The 15829-nt window shown below is 39.7% G+C and overlaps 1 protein-coding gene across 1 annotated transcript in view; it reads right to left on the bottom strand.

Annotated features, from left to right (window-relative positions):
* Positions 1-15829, bottom strand: part of LOC145998418 (NFX1-type zinc finger-containing protein 1-like) — a 71546-nt gene that overhangs the window by 32506 nt on the left and 23211 nt on the right. The gene's annotated exons all lie outside the window — the stretch shown is intronic.

Raw genomic sequence — 15829 nt, 5'->3', positions numbered from 1 at the left:
TAATAACGGATTTGTTCCGCATCATGTAGTCCGTTCTATGAAAGTACGCTAATGGAAGAAAACGTGTAAATTACATTGGATTATACATTTTAAAATATATTTTCATTAAAGGTTTCTCTTTATAATAATAATACGTGATTATTGTATAAATTACAATCGATCACGTGAACAGCAAGAAAATAGCGCCAGTTTCGAACATGGCGACTTCCATGCGTGCAGGAAGGTCTCCCGTGTTTTCAGAGTAGTCTTTCGTAAATATAGCCGTTTGAAAAGTGGCAAGAAGCAGGTTGTTCTTAACGTTTATGTGACGTTGTGTCGGTGCTGGTGCTATCCTGAGCAAGCAGTGAAGTTGGTGTCCAAGTGTAATTATGTGTCTGCATCTTTGTGTTTTCGGTGTGGTGAAAGAAAGGAAAACGACCGGTTAAGTGAGTCCCAAAAAAAAAAAAAAAAAAAAAACGTTGTTGCTCGTATAAACAAGTACACCGATTTTGAGATAAGCGCAATACAACGCGAGGTGCTTTCGTATTCTTCAATCAAATAGCCGTCCTGTCCACTGTGGGAAAGATGTTGATAGTGATGATTGATGACTATCTCCCCAATTTTAGTAGTCGACGTTAAATCGTCTCTTGTGCCACGTTGAGTTCCTTTTTGGGAAGCAAATTTGACAGACAGGATGATCCGAAAATGCCTCAAGTTCAAAGAGGAACTGCTGAATCAAGGTAAGAAAATACATTACTTGCATGAGACGTGCGTAAATAATGTGCTTATTATCGTCTTCTTGTTTTCGAGTGCACGAGAAACCGAGAGAAAGATAAACAATCTCTTTTTATTCCCCGGCTTATCTTTGTTTAGCTTCTGCTAAAACTGGCGGTATATTTGTTGCACAAAGGAGAAAACAATACTTTACATGTCAACAATGTTGGGCAATAATTTGGTGGAAATAAAACCAAAAAGCTTGAATTTACTGAAACGAATCTCTCACTCTCTTGTATAACTTTGGTGCTGTCATACTGAGAGAGGAGGGGGGAAGGGGGATCTGTTAACCCAGTGTCATATAAACGGAACTTTTGGCGTAGAAAAATATGTTCATTCTTGAACAAGAACACGTATTTAATCACTTGTAGAACATTTATTATACTTCAATGTGTAGATTATCAGTTAAAATAAGAATACGTTTTTCCATGTTACGTAAAATCAAAGGTTGCGAGTGAGCAGCATATGATGGCCGCACCATTCCTATCTGCTTAGCCTCATCCCACTCTATGTCATGTCCTGTTTCTCTCATGTGTTGTTTAAATATAGCATTTCTCTCTCTCTAAGTCGTACATCATCCCTATGTTGTTTCAACCTGTCTTTCAGCCTCTTTTTTCGTTTCTCCTATGTAACACTCTGACATTCTTTACATTTCACTTCGTAGATAATTCCTTCCTCTTCCTCTTTTCTGTTTTCCTTTTAGGAAGGGAGAAGAGAATACTAGTGAGAAAATGGAAGGAGTCCAAGGAAATAGAGAAGAAAGGTGAAGAAGACACAATGAACTGGAATGGGGGACTGAAGTTAAACAAAGAATGGAAGAAGGTGTTAGAAAGAGCGGGGAAGGACAAGAGAGAAAGAGGAGAAAAGAAGGAAGAAGAATGAAGGAAATAGAGCGTGAGATAAAAAGAGTCCAACCACATTCTCTTTCAGGTGAAAGTACAGTTGACAAGGGAAAGCCACCTGCTAGATTATTCCATAACTACTTTCTAATAGTCTGGAGGGGAGTATTTTTGTGTATATATATCGTCCTGTTTTTGTACCTTGTTACATTTGTACTTGGTACAGTCTGAAGACGACCTTGCTAGAAGGTTGAAACCTTGCGTTTAGTTTATTTTGTATAATAAAATAAATTTCTGCCTTGGTCAGTATATTACGTTTTTCTTAATTCAAATGTCCTTCAAATAAGTGGCGACAATAAAACTGTCCAAATGGTCGCACATGGGGCTCAGTGTATTGCAAACCAATTGTGTTGCTTTACATTTATTTGCTCACTAGTCATCTGGTATGACTTTTTACTCCACGTAATGTAATGAGCAAATGTCTTCAAAACATTAATCTAAGATTTGTTCGATGCTGTTAGATTTCTTGCAAATATATCAGCTCTTTGAAAAAAGCAGGGGTGATGAAAAATTTCAGTTTCTTTGACGCCACTTGGCAGCCAAGAAGGGCCTCCCTACCTCCACTCGTGGAGGCATGGGGAGCGGCGACCTGTGAGTCCCTGTTGATGAGAAAGAATTGGCATCGAATTTAGATATAGACGATCCAAAGATAGGCAGCATTGTACAGGTCAGAAATCGAAAGAAGCAGCAGTTTCAATATGATGGAACTGTTGAAGATCCACAAAAATGGTACAAAGTTGATTTTTATTACCAGGTCCTAGGCGATTATTTCAGCTCTAAGAGAGAGATTTGAGTAGCTTAAACATCATACTGAATTTTCAATTTCTTTTATGATATTAGTAAGCATAAAGACATGCCATCTGATCTTTTGTTTGAAAAGTGTAGAAAACTCCAGGAATATACCAAAGGAGACCTTAAACTGATAAATTTGAATTTGAATTTGATTTTAAAATTGTGGGAGCGTCAGCACTTAGGCCATTTTGCTCCCGTCACATTATACGGGGGCCAGCCCCTTATCATTACAAAGAACAACTCTAACGTTGCATAATTAAAAATCTTAAAATGTTCCGACTTCTGTTAAAAGCTGAGGCTGTAAACGGGCGCTCAGCACACATAAGAACAACAGGACAATACAAACAAAATTATACTGGTCATGAGGCCAGTCGCCAGAGCCTCGTTAGTCTTCAGTCCAGGGTGTACTAACGTGGAAGTGAGGTTGACATTTGGGTGTACTACGTGAAAGGTCACCCCTTAAACTGATAAAGGGCCATGACTTTGCACCTAATGTGAGTGTAGAACTTCGAATTTATTAACTTTGTCGATAACCGTGGAAAGTGGCGAACAAATTGTTTTTGGAAATTAAGGCTAATAAAAATACTATCTTCGGTCAATCATGTCTGAAACACGCTTGTTTCCATTTTATGCAAGATAGCATTATACGAAAAATAATATTACATGCAAAGGTAAAGTTCCCGGTGCATATAGCACCATGTCATCAAGGCACATTTAAAGGATGTGGGGGCAGGGCCACACACATTCTCGATCTCGGCCATTTTGGAGGTGATGTGATCAGCACCACTCTCCGGCCGCCTTTACCTCGGAGGGTTGCCCCGAGGTATCCATTAATTTGAGACTGGCTGAACCCCAGAGCAGCTTTATGCGGGGACAACGCAGGAAAGAATTCAGACCTCGGATCACCCACGCGGAGTTCTGGGAATATTACATGTAATCATTTTAAAAATCCAATCATATATCACAGTTCTACAACGGTAAACATATGAAGTCAAGCCTTCATTTCTTTCCTAATAGTAATTACATTTAAGATACGTTTAAGAGAGAGAGAGAGAGAGAGAGAGAGAGAGAGAGAGAGAGAGAGAGAGAGAGAGAGAGAGAGAGAGCTTTCATAAAATATAAGAAAATAATATAAAACTAGTGTCGCATTTTTTAAAGTTTAACTGTGGTCGAGCGAGATATCCTTTTGTTCTTAATAGTATTGAAATAGCGTAACAAGTCTCATTATTATTTTTTTTTTATAGTTTGAAGTTTTACTTAGGAATATATTGTTTTTCAATTTCTCGTTGCTGCGTAATGACGGGGAAAGGGGGGTTCGAAAGAGAGCGGCATCTGCCTCCGCCGCCTAGGGCGGCAAAATGACTAGCGCCGGCCCTGGTTGGTTTACCGTAACGGTTAAAGCAGCTGACTGTGGTATGAGAGGTTTCGGGTTGGAACTTTCCTGCAAGGTCCAGTATCTATCTTTCAGTAATTTAAGTTACGTGAAACTTTGATTTGACATCACAACTCCACACAAGGTCAAGAAAATACATTGAAAGTAAGTGAACATTGACAAAGGCACGTCTCAAGGAGTTCAAATTTTTGAGTCTTGTATTTTGTTTTCCTTAAATCACGTCGTTGGAATCTAAAGATTCCGTTGTACTCGAGTCTCGAACTCGGGCCGCCTGCTTCATTGAAAATGTTAACCAACCTGTAATTTTTGGGGAGAGTGCCCCCATTGCCTTCGTCAAGTTACGCCTATGATAATGTAATCTGGAAAGAGTGAAGGCTCGTTGATGATAGATTGAGGCAATCTATCTCAGGCTCGTGTCAGCAAGGTAGTCCAAGCACTCATGACTCACAAGTGAAACGCTGATACTCAACGGTAAGCATGGAAGAAACTTTCGCTGGAGTTGTGGCAACGTCGTCGCCTTGTAATCAAGGGGTCCAGGGTTCAATAACCGGTGGAGGCACATAGTTGTTCGGATCCCACTTTAAACTGTAGTTCCAGTCCCGATTAGCCTTTCTGTGCATAAAGTGGACTTTAAAAGCAATACGAGAAAGCATCAGTGACAATCCTCTAACTTCACATGCCTACGAAGGGAAGGACGTTTAGGGAAGGTCAGTGTCGGATTCAGAAATTGCGTTAAGAGGAGTGCATTTAACTCGTGTACACCTCACCGAGAATCAATTCTAACTGTTTTATATAAGCAATATACCATGTACGCTATATTGCACTGAAAACAATGAACCAAGCAGACTTCAATGTTTTAGATTTTTATTTTATGTTTTTACTTTGCTTTTCTGCCACTTTTGGCTAATTGCGAAGATTGGGATGAGTGATGATATGATGAAATTGATGAATGGACACTCACAAACACCCATGCCCAGACCAGGATTCGATTCCGGGACCCCTGGCTTCGTAGCGCGATGTGCTAACCACTCCACTACGGTGGCCGGCTATGTTTTAGAGATTAAGGTATTGCAAAAATAAGGTTCAGGGCTGGAATATATATTTATTATTGTATCTTTATCATAATTCCTCCCTTTGCCACGGCAAACTGAACGATAATGAGGAGTGAAGTTAACAAAAAAAAAAAAACTTTTTTCTCGAGGAGTCCAGAGTTCGATTCCCTTTAGTGTCTTATTACACAGTGGTTCGGATTCAAATTTAAACTGCATGCAGGTTCAGTTTCGATATTCCTACCATGAACATAAAGTGGGCTTAAATCAAAGTTTATACAATATTCTCGAGCCTGTTAAATTTGGTGATCAGACAGAACGTTTGAATCTTCAAAAATATTGGACATACCGAATAATATATCGAAGGAAAAAAACTAGCAGTTAGGAGGGCCGATCGCCCCTATCGCCCTCCCCGTGAATCCACGCCTGAAGAAATTATACTGATTTTAACTATTGATTGACTTTCCTTATTTTACCTCCCTTTCCAATCACTTTTGGTTAATCGCGAAAATGAGGATGAATGTCCATAATTTGATTTGATCCGATTTAATTTGTTACTTAGCGTTGCTTTTCTGCCGATTTTGACTAATCGCGATGATGAGAGATGATAGGATGGAATTGATGAAAGGAAAAATCAATCAATCGCTCTTGACAGTAAGTGCCTGATGGATTTTAAAGAGGTCTCGTCTTGACAAATCTCGAAGACCGTAGGTTCCATTCCTGCGGTGATTTGTCAAGTGTGCCGCCAACAAAAAATAAATATTATATTAATGCAATGCAATATTTAACATAATAATTTAATGTTAGCTGATTAAAATATAATACAAATATTAAATTTGATTCATATATTTTTTACTATCCAGAATCTATGAAGTGCTTTTTATTATCTGGGCCCCCTTCCTTGAAACTTCTCGATCCGCCACTGCATTCTAGCATTTTGATTACCTGATGGAACAAAGATTTCGAGAAATTAATATAAATTCATTCAATTGGATAGCTGAAGATAATAGACGATTATACAATTCCAGTTTTGCAAAGCAAATAATTCCTTTACATATTCATGCATTCATTTTGTTGTTACAGAAAGAATTAGTGCATGATACGAGACGATTCCGAAGGATATGATATACCCTGCCAATTATCATGTTCCAATCTATCGTACTTTTCATGTGCCTAGCACCAGCACAAGTACACTCCATCCAAAGTGCCGCAGCGCGGACATAATCGTCATTTTCGCAACAATCTTTCATATGTACTTACAAAATACATTCACTTACCGTCGTTCCTGACCCCGGTTGGACGACAGGCGCACTCGTCGACGCGAAACTCCAACGTTGAAAACCTTGCACTCGGAACAATCTAGGAAGTCGGCAGTTTCTTGAGTGTGTGTACGTGCTGGTGCGTGATACTGATAACAACAGACTCTTCCAGCTAGTTTTGAGCAAAGAGAACGAAACTAAACTGTTATTTTGCCACCGCCCTCCTGGCAGTCACAGTCCGGCCCTGTTTCACGTTCATTAATGCCCTACCTCGTCCTTAGCGAGAGAGGGGTTTGTAAGGTACAAACGAGTACTATGTAAAGGTTTTGACGTTTCGTCCGGGAGATCAAAGTCCCCAGTTCGAGTTGCCAAACAACTCTACCGCTGGTCCGTTGGTTCAGGGTTCCGCGGCCGCCCGATTTGACGGTCGTCGGTCCTTGGTTCGCGTCTTCGGTTAAGGAAACACGAATCCTACCACCAGCTAACGGTTTAATTCCAGGTTAGTGTCACCGAGTCGGTTATTTACACCTCCGGCGGTAAGCCCCGTCGTGCATAAAGTGGTGCTGTTATTCATTTATAGCAATAATAATAATAATAATAATTGTTGTAATAATAGAAAACTATAACCCTTCTGGTCAATGGAGACAAGCTATACAGCTTCAAACTCAGGACTAAAACAAAAAATATCGACCATACGAGGATATACATCTATACCTATATATAAATGAATCAAGAACACCTGTAGGATAACGAATATATACGTGTATTCGGTAAAAATAAACACAACAATGATAATATAACACATTACATATCCCCTCACTCACATTCAATCATGCTCTCACACACACACGCTGCAGGGGTGAACACAAGATACCATTACATGATAAAATATCTAACCACCTCTTTGGTTTATCTCCCGTGTACCTTCGAACATTTGAGATTTCTATTAGCCCCTTAGGCTTGCTTTCAATGTAAATACGCGCGGCCAGCACTCTGTCACATACGAGACACGATTAGCTAGGCGTCATAGTTTCCAAAAGTAAATAATAATTGACATTACACTTGTTGAGGCACTACTATGCAAAAAGAATAAGCATACACTAAATGAGTGACAAGAGGAAATTAACTTGATTTACAAGTACACGATTGCTGATAATAATAACGACTGTAATATAAACTAGGATATATTAAGAATGATTAAGTCGGTTATACTAATTAGTACCTAGCTTTTCTGTTACCTATATATATCAAAGAGCACGGTCAAAGTTAAAACAAACCTATAATTAATCATATAAATACTCGGCGCGAGGATAGGAAAAACAATAACAAATCGTAGGTCTTTTACATTTATAGAATTTCGAAGGGTGAGCGAAATAGGTTCTTAATTGTGAAGATTTATAGTACGTTTGATTTGATTGGCCAAAATAATTAGTAATTGCAGGCAACATTGTTCGATTTCATCTCGCTTTGTCTTATGACGAACCAGTGGCGACGTAGGTGGACAAATGTTCACTCTCACACGTAAAGAGATAACTGGCGAATACTATACCGACTCAATGGCGACGTGGTCCTCGCTGATGTCAACGGTCCTCGTTGCGGCGTCCCGACGACACTCGTGGCTATGCCAGTCTGCCCTCCTGGCGGGCGAAAACTGTCTCTTCGACTTCGACGTAACATTCATTTTTCTTCCTTTTCCATCGCAGCGACGAAGATGGGCGGATAAAGCACCTCGCTTCCATCTGTCTGCTCGGGGCGTTACATCCGATCGTGGCTTCAATGGCCGTTCGGCGATACGCAGGGCGTCGGGTCGTCTAAGGGCTGACGTCGTTTCATCTCTCTCTTTCTCTCTATCTCTTCTCCTTTTCTCGGCGTAGCATCCGTCTCACCGTTCTCGTACTGTCGTCTCTCACCTAGGTTGGTAATGCGAGTTGTCGCTGCGGCGTGGCTCTCATCTCAGACGCCGTTATGCAAGCGTCGTGGTGCGGTTCTCTTGACTTCAGGCGTCGCATAGTTAAGCAAGCGTCGTGGCTTCTTCTCTTGGCTTCATGGCATCGCATAGTTAAGCAGGCGTCGTGGCTTCTTCTCTTGGCTTCATGGCATCGCATAAGCAGGCGTCGTGGCTTCTTCTCTTGGCTTCATGTCATCGCATAGTTAAGCAGGCGTCGTGGCTTCTTCTCTTGACTTCATGGCAGCAGTAATCGGAAACCCGAGGGTCCCGTCCCTCTCGTAGTTATCAGCCGCCCATGTTAATTCACTGTCCCTCCTTACAAAAAAGGGAAAAACACAACTGGAGCACTTGAAACACGTAATTAACACGGCCTCAATTCCTGGCACTGTCACTGTGATCACCCACTCACGCCAATTAACACGACGCGGTCGAAAAGTTAAAACAAAGCAAAGTTCCGTATCTCGCGCAAAGTGACGCGGATATGATGTTCGGTCGGGTTATGGCGCTAAACTGTGTCGGTCCTTTGGAGTCCAGGGATATTTAAGGAAATCTTGAAACTTCAAAAATCAACCGCCTCGAAGTTCGTTAGCTTAGAAAAAATGCTGGACGGTGGTCCTTCTTCCAGCCTCGTTGTCCACTTGGGGGGTTTGGGGGCGAAGGGAAAAACAGAGCAGTCCTCACACTTGTTGCGAAAGAACTCCCCCTTGGTCGTCAACTAGGACGTTCTTCCTATTGCTGGACAATAAAAGTCACCCTTAGTGTCATAAATTCCACAACTCGGTATTATTTTCCTACCCTCGCCGTCTAGGACCGAAAATCCAAGAAAAGCCCAAAAGCACAACTGGCTACAGAAAGTTGTTAAGAGTATTTACGAAATTCTAAAATCCACTCACATAAACTACAAAAAAAAAAACTGGTGACAAAAGTAATTGTCATAACTATGACTAGAGACCGGATTTTAAAGGGAATTCCCTTTTTTATTTTTTTCAACAGGATCATGGAATAAATAACAACAATGTTCACAATTGAAGACTAAAATTGGTAAATGCTGTAAGTGCCACAATAATTCAAACACCGTTTTCCACGTTAAACTGTGAAATGTTCCATGCTTTATAATGTGGTAAACGTGAAATGTGGCTGGTAGCCCTCTAAGTAGTTCAAAGCACGTGTAAAGAGGTCACTAGTGTGAACGTTCTTACGGGCTGATGTGCGGAACGATGCGATTTCCCAACACTTTCGCTTTTGACACTTACAACGTTTACCACTTTTAGTCCTCAATTATCTTCTACCAACAAGATTACATGATTGTGACTTCCCATTTTCAGCCCATATTCCCTTTTCTTTTTTTTTTTTTTAAAAAAAAAACCTTTCTGGTCCCTTTATTGACTAGTTTTTCAGCCTACATTCCCTTTTTTCCCCTTGTTTAAAAAATCTTCCTTGGTCCCTTTGTTGACAAGATATTAAATATTTTGTACGACTGTATTTTCCATAAACAAAACATTCAACAATTGTCTATTTGGTGTAGCTTAGAGAAAAGAAAGAGCAAGCGCCTTCTACCTTACCGTCCCTCCATGAGCGTTGGGAGTACGTTGCAGCGATTGTTGCAACAATGCTATCTGGGCTTAAGCAGTAACAAACTCATACCTTACTTCAAATAACATTTAATGTATCCCTTTTTATATATGAATGGTATAAGTTGTGCTTTCATTTAAAATAATATGTTTGGTGGAGTGCAAAAATAAACTAGTCCTTTTTCACTCCCTTTTTTTTGTCCTTTTTAGAGTAGAGATTTTCACTATAAAATCCGGTCTCTACATATGACCTTGCAGATACGAGAAGGTATATCTAAAACTAGAGGCAAGTACGGGGCCAGACTTGTCAAGATGAAATTGAAACTTACTCTCCCACAATTTCGCGTCGCATTTGGTGGCTTCCAGCTTCCCCGATGGCTTAGAATCTTGGTGGAGGCAAGGCGGACACTTGCCCCACCCCACCCTAAATTTCAGGATTATGAAAATTTACGACTTAATGGTACTTTTGTTAACCAACTGGAACTTGAGGAGCATAGTAACGAGTAATTTTTATGGTTTTGCAAATGTAACAGTCATTTATCAAAATAGTCCTGGATGATATTTTTATTGTCTTGAAAACCTTTCGATTTGCCACACAACCCTCAAAGTTAGGCACCAAGTTACACCTCTGGACACTTCTTTTCTCTCTCTCAGAAAATTTTAAAAAGAAAGAAAAAGGAGAGAGCGATATTTTCTCTCACTCTCTCCATGTCTGTGTATATCTTTCTTTCCTGCTCTATTTTGGGGAAGGGGGTGGTTGGTTGTACTGTGGGGCAAGGTGCAAGAGAAAATTACAGATATAAAAATTATTATGAATGAATATATCTTTTGCATGCAGTGATGAATTCAGGAAGTGGTCCGGTGGGGAAGAATCCCCCCCCCCCCGAAATTCCGATAACTGCTTTACCTATATCATTCATTTTAGTTTATCTTATTTACTATTAACATTTTTTGTTCATTTCGTAGTAATAATCGCCTCCCTGATGGCGGAGTGGTAGCATCGTTGGCTTGTAATCATGGGGTCCAGGATTCGATAACAGGTGGAGGAACATAGTGGTTCGGATTCCACTTTAAACTGTAGGTCCAGTACTGATTAGCCTTACTGTGCATAAAGTGGACTTAAAACAAATCAATCGCAGTAATAATCATTGATTCAGTCCTCTTTAAAAGTGAAAATAAGGAACGAATTTAAATTATCATCAGATTTGATAACTGCTAAATTAAGAAATAAGATGGATCACATTTAAGCTTGTGTGAAGGTGTCAACTGAGGGAGACAAGGAACCCACCGAAAGCATCATCATAATGTCACCCTCAAATATGATGTAGAAAGGTTCAGTTCACTGTAAATGTAAATTATTACATATTACAAAATTATTTTCTTGATGTTCACATCATCTCATTCTTATGATAATTAATTATACCTAATTACACAATTAATTTACATATTGGAAGCAGTGGCGGTGATTAGGGGGGCAGTTGCCCCCCCCCCATTTTTCACCACTTTTGCCCCCGCACTGTGCTAAATCTTATCCACAAAGAGAAATATACTGTGTTTGCCCCCCCACCCCAGTTTTAGCACCTTGACCCCCTGGTTTTGGAACCCACGGTTTATGGCTGCAGTAACACAGGCCTTCCATCTGTCTCAATCCTGACCAAGATCTATCCACTCTTTTACATCCCTACAGATTTCCTTTAGGTCCATCTCAACGTTATCCCTCCATCTTAATTTTGGCCTTCGTACTGGTCTCTTACCATCAAGTGTCCCAACAAGAATCCTGCAAACCATTCTTTCCTCTCCCATTCGTGCCACATGGCCTGCCCACCTAAGTCTTCTTGGTTTAATTATTGTAATAATATCTGGACATGAATACAGATTATGCGGTTCTATGTATATTATGTAACCTTCTCCACTTGCCTGTCTTCTCATCCCTTTTAGGTCCAAATATGCCTCGAAGGATTTTATTTTCAAATACTCTTAATTTATGTTCCTCTTTCAATGTAAGGGGCCAAGTTTCGCAACCATATAATATTACACGTGGACTACTATGTGGTCCTCCCAGCTAGATCAGAGGGATCTGCTGACCAACAACAGGTGCGGTCCTCCATTCATATTGGGAGTTGACATAGAGCTGACAACTTTGCACTGTAAAAAAGATATGTCAAGAATATGAGTATTGTTTCATTGATATTGTAATTTGATGCCTATGATGTGAACCAGAGGAAAGAGGTTGGATTCAACACTGTTTACATGATAGGACAAATAAACGTCCCAGTGACTTGTGCAGTTGGAGAATACTAGGAACACTCACCTGGTTATAGATGCGGAAAGCGGCTGCAGTTCATATCTTTGCACTTTTGGGCTCTGTCAACAGGTTGTTGACTGGCAACCACTTGCAACATCTATAGCCATGCGAGTTTTGCAAGTCCAAATTCTGGTGGTAGTTTGAACTTTTTTATTTGCATTCACTTCCCTGTTATCTGCATAGCATCTATACCAAGTTTTACCACAATGAATGGGCAGCGGAGGCCCCTGAGAAGGGGAACTTTAATATTAACCTGTAAGAATGTGCATGTGGGTAAAAATTACCCAGGCAATTTTGAAAACCAACATAGAAGCACATGATAACATGAGGAATAACTCCAATCTTGCAGTTCCAATGCATATCATCACTATTCGAAGAAGGTCCAAAATCCACAGGTATCCTATACAATAAGTTGCCAGATCATATATGAGGGTCACTATTTATATTTTGAGCCTTGGCAACACTGAATAAAGTTAGGTGCGATTTGACGTTTGCACGGAATCGTCTGGCATTATTGACCATAACGTACTTCAAATGTTTTGTCAATAGCTTCATTTGTGTTGTTTACGTTGCCTTGGAGATTGCGCGACAACAATAAAATGGAATTAACTTGTGAACATTTTCGTGCGATGATTTTTTTATGATTTTCGACGTGGATTATCAAGACAAGAGTGCATCGATCAACTTACTTCCACATTTGGCGATGAAGCCCCATCCTTTGCCACTGTGAAACGCTGGTATAACGAATTTAATCGTGGCCGCCATTCGCTCACCAACGAGATTCGCGAAGGTCGTCCAAAATCAGTTGTTGTTCAAGAAAACATTGATGCTGTGCAAAACCTAATACTGCAAGATCGTCATGTGACATACTGTGAGATTGAGGCAACCATAGGCATTAGTTCCACTAGCATATATAAAATATTACATGATCATTTAGCTGTGAGAAAGGTATGTTCTCGTTGGATCCCACACAATTTGACAAAAACTCAAAAAGACGCTCGCAAACAAATGCTCAATAAATACAATCGTGGTGCTTCAAAAGACGTATATAAGATTGTAACAGGTGACGAATCATGGATATATGCATATGAGCCGGAACGTAAACAGCAGTCGACTGTATGGGTGTTTCAAGATGAACCCAATCCAACAAAAGTTGTTCGCGCTCGAAGCACATCGAAACAAATGGTCGCCTGTTTTTTCGGGAAAACTGGTCATGTGGCAACTGTGCCTTTAGAGGAACGTAGAACGGTCAACTCTGAATGGTACACAACAATTTGTTTGCCAGAGGTCTTCGGTCAAATACGGAAAACAAACAAACGCCGTCGGATCATTCTTCAAGACAATGCCAGCTGTCACACATCTCGTCTAACAACCGACATTACGAACAGTCAAAAAACCGAATTGATGGGTCATCCGCCGTACAGTCCTGATTTGGCACCCAGTGACTTCTTCTTGTTCCCGAATGTCAAGAATAAATTGCGTGGACAACGATTTTCGTCGGCGGAAGACGCCGTTGATGCGTTCAAAAACCATATTATGGAGGTGTCTCAAGAAGATTGGAAAAACTGCTTTGACAAATGGTTTGAACAAATGCAAAAGTGTATTGACCATAATGGAGAATACTTCGAAAAACAATAAAGCAGTTTTCAATGCCAAATTCCTGTTTTTTCATTGTTAGGCTCAAAATATAAATAGTGACCCTCGTACAATCTATTGAACCAGTAGCCAAAATTCAAAAAGGAACTAACAAATCATCTGTTGTGTCATTGGTTTTACTCAGTGAGTGAATTTATGAATCCCTAATCCATCAAACACTTGTGAGAGTCCAATCAAAAATGTAATCAATTGTTCCAACAGACCCACAATATGCTGGATGCTATCTCGCATGTCATATCTGTTTGTGTCAGTTGAGTGCAACTTTTAGTATCATTTTGTGATGTTGTAGGTCTTACCTTTGTATTGTCTCACAACATTTCATTTAATATTTTAATCCATTATGGAAAACATGTATTGTCTTTATATTGTAGCCTTAACATGTCTCACTGGTGTTACTTGTACACACCATCCAGCACGAGACTGTGTTGGGATGAGGTATCATTTCATTGAATCAACTCTCTATATATTATATTATTGCATTTCATTTTGTTAGTGTATTGACATGTCCAATATCACAGCATGTAAATGTAAACATGATTCATGGATGAAATATATCTAATCTAATCAATTGTAAGACTTCATTAGCTCTGCTCACAGAGCTGTAGAAACACTGCCTGGGTAAATTTCACCCAACGCATGTTCATATGTTCCAGTTTGGTATTTCAGTAAATTATTTCTTTTTGTAATGCAATAAAAATAATAAAAATATATTAATCAATAAAGGTTTTGTTATTTAAACACTTACGAAGTAATCTTGCTTCTGGGTAATATGGCAGAAAGAGAACATCCTACTGTCTTTCTTTCTCATCTTTATCAATTACACAATACAATAACAATGTTCAAACTCATTAAAATTAATTTAATCAATGAAGGTATTATTATTTGCATGCTTCAAAGCAATTACAATTTGGAGTTACGATTCAATTTCACTTTTGGGCAATTTTTACCCAGAGCATGCATCCTGCCAGGATAACCAATCAGTATTATGACTACTGACTACTTAATAGGGATGGGCCAATATGAAATTTTGGCTGACCCAATAAAGTAGTGATGTAAAATTTACCGATACTGATAACCGATATTCTATGAATCCAATATAAAATTCCAAATTATCCTTTTTTGAACCTGAATGGTTCATCGACCTCCTTAATAAATGAGTGTTACCAGATTAATACCTAGGTACAATGCAAAAGAAGTTGCTTATTTATACATTTACCTTATTAAAAAGTAGGGCATGGAGATTATCCATAAAAATTATAAAATGGCAGAATGTGGCAGTAAATTATATAAGATATTTATAGGTATATCAGATCGGTAAAATATTCAGTAATTTTACCGGTACGCCTATATCTGCGGATATAGAGTAGTGATTAATCTGTCTCATCCCTACTACTTAATCACTTTATATCAACAATGTGATCCCCCTACAAAAAACTTTGATCTAAAAGATCAGTACTTTCTCTGATGAAAAAGTTATTCATGCCCCTCATTCAAAAAAAAATCTTGCAGACACCCTTGTGCATATATAAAATACACTGACTGTAAAAGTAACTTAGGTAAGATAAAGTTCCCCATGGGGGACCTCCAAACCCAATGAAGTAGCCACCAAGCCCCTAAGTGCACAGTATGGGCTGCAATCTCAGCCAGAGGCATCATCGGACCATTCTTCTTCTAGGAAGCTGGCACGACAGTGCCAGCACCAAAGAAAGATATGTTGAGGTCCTCAAAACCTTCAAGTGAGCTATAGACCCTCTATCCATCACTTATGAGAAAGTTCTGGTTCCAGCAAGATGGAGCAAGCTCTCACACCTCAAACCTGTCCCGAGATTGGCTGAAAGAGAACTTTGGAGGATGTGTGATCAGTCTCAAGACTGATTTTGAGTGGGCACCTCATAGACCAGACCTTAGCACCCCAGATTTCTTTCTTAAGGGCTATCTCAAGGACCGAGTGTACACAGGGAGACCCAAGACAATCACTGAACTCAAGGAAACCATCAGGGAGAAGGTAAGAACCATTCCTCGGTCTGTAAGGATGTCTTGGACAACTTTGTGCTGCACCTCAAGAAATGCACAGAGCTAAATGGAGGTCATCTCGAACACTTGCTCTAGAATGAAGAAGAAAAGGCCAAAGATTTTCATGTTTAATTTGAATGAAGAAGAAAAGGCCAAAGATTTTCATGTTTGATTTGATGTTCTAAACACAA

Source organism: Lepisma saccharinum, chromosome 1 (genome assembly GCF_977018435.1).
Source record: "Lepisma saccharinum chromosome 1, izLepSacc3.1, whole genome shotgun sequence".
In the NCBI taxonomy this organism is placed as follows: Eukaryota; Metazoa; Arthropoda; class Insecta; order Zygentoma; family Lepismatidae; genus Lepisma; species Lepisma saccharinum.
The sequence above is the reverse complement of the archived record's forward strand: the minus strand, read 5'-3'. Positions and strand labels throughout refer to the sequence as shown.